Source organism: Leptodactylus fuscus, chromosome 11 (assembly GCF_031893055.1).
Source record: "Leptodactylus fuscus isolate aLepFus1 chromosome 11, aLepFus1.hap2, whole genome shotgun sequence".
In the NCBI taxonomy this organism is placed as follows: domain Eukaryota; kingdom Metazoa; phylum Chordata; class Amphibia; order Anura; family Leptodactylidae; genus Leptodactylus; species Leptodactylus fuscus.
The window spans coordinates 38,784,763-38,791,638 of NC_134275.1; the positions used below are offsets into that span (position 1 = coordinate 38,784,763).

The 6,876-nt window shown below is 52.1% G+C and overlaps 7 non-coding genes and 1 pseudogene across 7 annotated transcripts; all 8 read right to left on the bottom strand.

The window, feature by feature from the left end:
* Nucleotides 1–293: 293 nt before the first annotated feature.
* LOC142185686 (5S ribosomal RNA) lies at nt 294–412 on the bottom strand. Its single transcript, XR_012711907.1, has one exon. It is a non-coding gene; the product is annotated as a 5S ribosomal RNA (ribosomal RNA).
* Nucleotides 413–1,126: 714 nt separating this feature from the next.
* LOC142185681 (5S ribosomal RNA) lies at nt 1,127–1,245 on the bottom strand. Its single transcript, XR_012711902.1, has one exon. It is a non-coding gene; the product is annotated as a 5S ribosomal RNA (ribosomal RNA).
* Nucleotides 1,246–1,959: 714 nt separating this feature from the next.
* Nucleotides 1,960–2,078, bottom strand: LOC142185840 (5S ribosomal RNA). Its single transcript, XR_012712009.1, has one exon. It is a non-coding gene; the product is annotated as a 5S ribosomal RNA (ribosomal RNA).
* A 714-nt stretch (nt 2,079–2,792) lies between these two features.
* On the bottom strand, nt 2,793–2,911 carry LOC142185709 (5S ribosomal RNA). Its single transcript, XR_012711930.1, has one exon. It is a non-coding gene; the product is annotated as a 5S ribosomal RNA (ribosomal RNA).
* A 714-nt stretch (nt 2,912–3,625) lies between these two features.
* Nucleotides 3,626–3,734, bottom strand: LOC142185725 (5S ribosomal RNA; annotated as a pseudogene).
* A 714-nt stretch (nt 3,735–4,448) lies between these two features.
* LOC142185841 (5S ribosomal RNA) lies at nt 4,449–4,567 on the bottom strand. The gene has a single exon (XR_012712010.1). It is a non-coding gene; the product is annotated as a 5S ribosomal RNA (ribosomal RNA).
* Nucleotides 4,568–5,281: 714 nt separating this feature from the next.
* On the bottom strand, nt 5,282–5,400 carry LOC142185653 (5S ribosomal RNA). The gene has a single exon (XR_012711874.1). It is a non-coding gene; the product is annotated as a 5S ribosomal RNA (ribosomal RNA).
* Nucleotides 5,401–6,114: 714 nt separating this feature from the next.
* LOC142185665 (5S ribosomal RNA) lies at nt 6,115–6,233 on the bottom strand. Its single transcript, XR_012711886.1, has one exon. It is a non-coding gene; the product is annotated as a 5S ribosomal RNA (ribosomal RNA).
* Between the last annotated feature and the right edge of the window lie 643 nt (nt 6,234–6,876).

The following is a 6,876-nucleotide window of genomic DNA, read 5'->3' on the forward strand; positions in this document are numbered from 1 at the left end:
AAATTGGTCTGCAGGTTACTAGCTATGGCTTCCAGCCCGGCGGGAGGCCCAGATACTATGGAAATGAAGCCTGCTATTATTAAAAGTAAAAAGCCACAACGCTGGTGGCCACCACGCCCGCTGCGGCTGCTAAGAGTGATAGCGGTAAGACTGAGAATACTAGGATTTTGCAAGGCCTAAAGAGTGCAAGAGAGAAAGCGAATGTAAAAGAAGCAAGTGTGCAGTGTAAAAAGTGAATGTAAAAATGGCATAGAGGAGAGTGACCCCTGCTGGTGGAAGTGAGGAAAAGCAAAAGCCTACAGCACCTGGTATTCCCAGGCGGTCTCCCATCCAAGTACTAACCAGGCCCGACCCTGCTTAGCTTACGAGATCAGACGAGATCGGGCGTGTTCAGGGTGGTGTGGCTGTAGGCAGAGACAGGCTTCTCACTTACTCCTCTTCTACTTTGCAGCCTGGCTGCTGGCAGCTCTTTGCACTACTTCACGCTAGACCTTCTTCTTCACTTTTTGCCTTCTCTTAAGGGAACTTCATACTCCAACAGGAGCAGTGCAAGAGCTGGGGGCGGCCCTTATACCCACAGGTGTTGTTCAGCAACCAGTCACAGGCCGCAGCCGCCCTCTTTCAAAAGGGCTGGGCGCAAGGTCTGCGCAGGGCTAAGAAACCATCCCGGGGGTGAAAGAAAGAGCAAGCTGGACCAGAGCCCATTGTCCAGTTGTCGGCTAAGGAAGAAGTTGAGATGGTTGCCCGTGCCTGGAAGCGAAGCTGCTTTTCAGTCAGCTTCTCTTTTCTTAGGGCGCGTTGTCTGCAAAGATGTTCAGCCTGTGTTGCCCTGTAAATTGGTCTGCAGGTTACTAGCTATGGCTTCCAGCCCGGCGGGAGGCCCAGATACTATGGAAATGAAGCCTGCTATTATTAAAAGTAAAAAGCCACAACGCTGGTGGCCACCACGCCCGCTGCGGCTGCTAAGAGTGATAGCGGTAAGACTGAGAATACTAGGATTTTGCAAGGCCTAAAGAGTGCAAGAGAGAAAGCGAATGTAAAAGAAGCAAGTGTGCAGTGTAAAAAGTGAATGTAAAAATGGCATAGAGGAGAGTGACCCCTGCTGGTGGAAGTGAGGAAAAGCAAAAGCCTACAGCACCTGGTATTCCCAGGCGGTCTCCCATCCAAGTACTAACCAGGCCCGACCCTGCTTAGCTTACGAGATCAGACGAGATCGGGCGTGTTCAGGGTGGTGTGGCCGTAGGCGGAGACAGGCTTCTCACTTACTCCTCTTCTGCTTTGCAGCCTGGCTGCTGGCAGCCCTTTGCACTACTTCACGCTAGACCTTTTTCTTCACTTTTTGCCTTCTCTTAAGGGAACTTCATACTCCAACAGGAGCAGTGCAAGAGCTGGGGGCGGCCCTTATACCCACAGGTGTTGTTCAGCAACCAGTCACAGGCCGCAGCCGCCCTCTTTCAAAAGGGCTGGGCGCAAGGTCTGCGCAGGGCTAAGAAACCATTCCGGGGGTGAAAGAAAGAGCAAGCTGGACCAGAGCCCATTGTCCAGTAGTCGGCTAAGGAAGAAGTTGAGATGGTTGCCCGTGCCTGGAAGCGAAGCTGCTTTTCAGTCAGCTTCTCTTTTCTTAGGGCGCGTTGTCTGCAAAGATGTTCAGCCTGTGTTGCCCTGTAAATTGGTCTGCAGGTTACTAGCTATGGCTTCCAGCCCGGCGGGAGGCCCAGATACTATGGAAATGAAGCCTGCTATTATTAAAAGTAAAAAGCCACAACGCTGGTGGCCACCACGCCCGCTGCGGCTGCTAAGAGTGATAGCGGTAAGACTGAGAATACTAGGATTTTGCAAGGCCTAAAGAGTGCAAGAGAGAAAGCGAATGTAAAAGAAGCAAGTGTGCAGTGTAAAAAGTGAATGTAAAAATGGCATAGAGGAGAGTGACCCCTGCTGGTGGAAGTGAGGAAATGCAAAAGCCTACAGCACCTGGTATTCCCAGGCGGTCTCCCATCCAAGTACTAACCAGGCCCGACCCTGCTTAGCTTCCGAGATCAGACGAGATCGGGCGTGTTCAGGGTGGTGTGGCCGTAGGCAGAGACAGGCTTCTCACTTACTCCTCTTCTACTTTGCAGCCTGGCTGCTGGCAGCCTTTTGCACTACTTCACGCTAGACCTTTTTCTTCACTTTTTGCCTTCTCTTAAGGGAACTTCATACTCCAACAGGAGCAGTGCAAGAGCTGGGGGCGGCCCTTATACCCACAGGTGTTGTTCAGCAACCAGTCACAGGCCGCAGCCGCCCTCTTTCAAAAGGGCTGGGCGCAAGGTCTGCGCAGGGCTAAGAAACCATCCTGGGGGTGAAAGAAAGAGCAAGCTGGACCAGAGCCCATTGTCCAGGAGTCGGCTAAGGAAGAAGTTGAGATGGTTGCCCGTGCCTGGAAGCGAAGCTGCTTTTCAGTCAGCTTCTCTTTTCTTAGGGCACGTTGTCTGCAAAGATGTTCAGCCTGTGTTGCCCTGTAAATTGGTCTGCAGGTTACTAGCTATGGCTTCCAGCCCGGCGGGAGGCCCAGATACTATGGAAATGAAGCCTGCTATTATTAAAAGTAAAAAGCCACAACGCTGGTGGCCACCACGCCCGCTGCGGCTGCTAAGAGTGATAGCGGTAAGACTGAGAATACTAGGATTTTGCAAGGCCTAAAGAGTGCAAGAGAGAAAGCGAATGTAAAAGAAGCAAGTGTGCAGTGTAAATAGTGAAAGTAAAAATGGCATAGAGGAGAGTGACCCCTGCTGGTGGAAGTGAGGAAAAGCAAAAGCCTACAGCACCTGGTATTCCCAGGCGGTCTCCCATCCAAGTACTAACCAGGCCCGACGCTGCTTAGCTTCCGAGATCAGACAAGATCGGGCGTGTTCAGGGTGGTGTGGCCGTAGGCAGAGACAGACTTCTCACTTACTCCTCTTCTACTTTGCAGCCTGGCTGCTGGCAGCTCTTTGCACTACTTCACGCTAGACCTTTTTCTTCACTTTTTGCCTTCTCTTAAGGGAACTTCATACTCCAACAGGAGCAGTGCAAGAGCTGGGGGCGGCCCTTATACCCACAGGTGTTGTTCAGCAACCAGTCACAGGCCGCAGCCGCCCTCTTTCAAAAGGGCTGGGCGCAAGGTCTGCGCAGGGCTAAGAAACCATCCCGGGGGTGAAAGAAAGAGCAAGCTGGACCAGAGCCCATTGTCCAGGAGTCGGCTAAGGAAGAAGTTGAGATGGTTGCCCGTGCCTGGAAGCGAAGCTGCTTTTCAGTCAGCTTCTCTTTTATTAGGGCGCGTTGTCTGCAAAAATGTTCAGCCTGTGTTGCCCTGTAAATTGGTCTGCAGGTTACTAGCTATGGCTTCCAGCCCGGCGGGAGGCCCAGATACTATGGAAATGAAGCCTGCTATTATTAAAAGTAAAAAGCCACAACGCTGGTGGCCACCACGCCCGCTGCGGCTGCTAAGAGTGATAGCGGTAAGACTGAGAATACTAGGATTTTGCAAGGCCTAAAGAGTGCAAGAGAGAAAGCGAATGTAAAAGAAGCAAGTGTGCAGTGTAAAAAGTGAATGTAAAAATGGCATAGAGGAGAGTGACCCCTGCTGGTGGAAGTGAGGAAAAGCAAAAGCCTACAGCACCTGGTATTCCCAGGCGGTCTCCCATCCAAGTACTAACCAGGCCCGACCCTGCTTAGCTTCCGAGATCAGGCGTGTTCAGGGTGGTGTGGCCGTAGGCAGAGACAGGCTTCTCACTTACTCCTCTTCTACTTTGCAGCCTGGCTGCTGGCAGCCCTTTGCACTACTTCACGCTAGACCTTTTTCTTCACTTTTTGCCTTCTCTTAAGGGAACTTCATACTCCAACAGGAGCAGTGCAAGAGCTGGGGGCGGCCCTTATACCCACAGGTGTTGTTCAGCAACCAGTCACAGGCCGCAGCCGCCCTCTTTCAAAAGGGCTGGGCGCAAGGTCTGCGCAGGGCTAAGAAACCATCCCGGGGGTGAAAGAAAGAGCAAGCTGGACCAGAGCCCATTGTCCAGGAGTCGGCTAAGGAAGAAGTTGAGATGGTTGCCCGTGCCTGGAAGCGAAGCTGCTTTTCAGTCAGCTTCTCTTTTCTTAGGGCACGTTGTCTGCAAAGATGTTCAGCCTGTGTTGCCCTGTAAATTGGTCTGCAGGTTACTAGCTATGGCTTCCAGCCCGGCGGGAGGCCCAGATACTATGGAAATGAAGCCTGCTATTATTAAAAGTAAAAAGCCACAACGCTGGTGGCCACCACGCCCGCTGCGGCTGCTAAGAGTGATAGCGGTAAGACTGAGAATACTAGGATTTTGCAAGGCCTAAAGAGTGCAAGAGAGAAAGCGAATGTAAAAGAAGCAAGTGTGCAGTGTAAAAAGTGAATGTAAAAATGGCATAGAGGAGAGTGACCCCTGCTGGTGGAAGTGAGGAAAACCAAAAGCCTACAGCACCTGGTATTCCCAGGCGGTCTCCCATCCAAGTACTAACCAGGCCCGACCCTGCTTAGCTTCCGAGATCAGACGAGATCGGGCGTGTTCAGGGTGGTGTGGCCGTAGGCAGAGACAGGCTTCTCACTTACTCCTCTTCTACTTTGCAGCCTGGCTGCTGGCAGCCCTTTGCACTACTTCACGCTAGACCTTTTTCTTCACTTTTTGCCTTCTCTTAAGGGAACTTCATACTCCAACAGGAGCAGTGCAAGAGCTGGGGGCGGCCCTTATACCCACAGGTGTTGTTCAGCAACCAGTCACAGGCCGCAGCCGCCCTCTTTCAAAAGGGCTGGGCGCAAGGTCTGCGCAGGGCTAAGAAACCATCCCGGGGGTGAAAGAAAGAGCAAGCTGGACCAGAGCCCATTGTCCAGGAGTCGGCTAAGGAAGAAGTTGAGATGGTTGCCCGTGCCTGGAAGCGAAGCTGCTTTTCAGTCAGCTTCTCTTTTCTTAGGGCACGTTGTCTGCAAAGATGTTCAGCCTGTGTTGCCCTGTAAATTGGTCTGCAGGTTACTAGCTATGGCTTCCAGCCCGGCGGGAGGCCCAGATACTATGGAAATGAAGCCTGCTATTATTAAAAGTAAAAAGCCACAACGCTGGTGGCCACCACGCCCGCTGCGGCTGCTAAGAGTGATAGCGGTAAGACTGAGAATACTAGGATTTTGCAAGGCCTAAAGAGTGCAAGAGAGAAAGCGAATGTAAAAGAAGCAAGTGTGCAGTGTAAAAAGTGAATGTAAAAATGGCATAGAGGAGAGTGACCCCTGCTGGTGGAAGTGAGGAAAACCAAAAGCCTACAGCACCTGGTATTCCCAGGCGGTCTCCCATCCAAGTACTAACCAGGCCCGACCCTGCTTAGCTTCCGAGATCAGACGAGATCGGGCGTGTTCAGGGTGGTGTGGCCGTAGGCAGAGACAGGCTTCTCACTTACTCCTCTTCTACTTTGCAGCCTGGCTGCTGGCAGCCCTTTGCACTACTTCACGCTAGACCTTTTTCTTCACTTTTTGCCTTCTCTTAAGGGAACTTCATACTCCAACAGGAGCAGTGCAAGAGCTGGGGGCGGCCCTTATACCCACAGGTGTTGTTCAGCAACCAGTCACAGGCCGCAGCCGCCCTCTTTCAAAAGGGCTGGGCGCAAGGTCTGCGCAGGGCTAAGAAACCATCCCGGGGGTGAAAGAAAGAGCAAGCTGGACCAGAGCCCATTGTCCAGGAGTCGGCTAAGGAAGAAGTTGAGATGGTTGCCCGTGCCTGGAAGCGAAGCTGCTTTTCAGTCAGCTTCTCTTTTCTTAGGGCACGTTGTCTGCAAAGATGTTCAGCCTGTGTTGCCCTGTAAATTGGTCTGCAGGTTACTAGCTATGGCTTCCAGCCCGGCGGGAGGCCCAGATACTATGGAAATGAAGCCTGCTATTATTAAAAGTAAAAAGCCACAACGCTGGTGGCCACCACGCCCGCTGCGGCTGCTAAGAGTGATAGCGGTAAGACTGAGAATACTAGGATTTTGCAAGGCCTAAAGAGTGCAAGAGAGAAAGCGAATGTAAAAGAAGCAAGTGTGCAGTGTAAAAAGTGAATGTAAAAATGGCATAGAGGAGAGTGACCCCTGCTGGTGGAAGTGAGGAAAAGCAAAAGCCTACAGCACCTGGTATTCCCAGGCGGTCTCCCATCCAAGTACTAACCAGGCCCGACCCTGCTTAGCTTCCGAGATCAGACGAGATCGGGCGTGTTCAGGGTGGTGCGGCCGTAGGCAGAGACAGGCTTCTCACTTACTCCTCTTCTACTTTGCAGCCTGGCTGCTGGCAGCCCTTTGCACTACTTCACGCTAGACCTTCTTCTTCACTTTTTGCCTTCTCTTAAGGGAACTTCATACTCCAACAGGAGCAGTGCAAGAGCTGGGGGCGGCCCTTATACCCACAGGTGTTGTTCAGCAACCAGTCACAGGCCGCAGCCGCCCTCTTTCAAAAGGGCTGGGCGCAAGGTCTGCGCAGGGCTAAGAAACCATCCCGGGGGTAAAGAAAGAGCAAGCTGGACCAGAGCCCATTGTCCAGTAGTCGGCTAAGGAAGAAGTTGAGATGGTTGCCCGTGCCTGGAAGCGAAGCTGCTTTTCAGTCAGCTTCTCTTTTCTTAGGGCGCGTTGTCTGCAAAGATGTTCAGCCTGTGTTGCCCTGTAAATTGGTCTGCAGGTTACGAGCTATGGCTTCCAGCCCGGCGGGAGGCCCAGATACTATGGAAATGAAGCCTGCTATTATTAAAAGAAAAAAGCCACAACGCTGGTGGCCACCACGCCCGCTGCGGCTGCTAAGAGTGATAGCGGTAAGACTGAGAATACTAGGATTTTGCAAGGCCTAAAGAGTGCAAGAGAGAAAGCGAATGTAAAAGAAGCAAGTGTGCA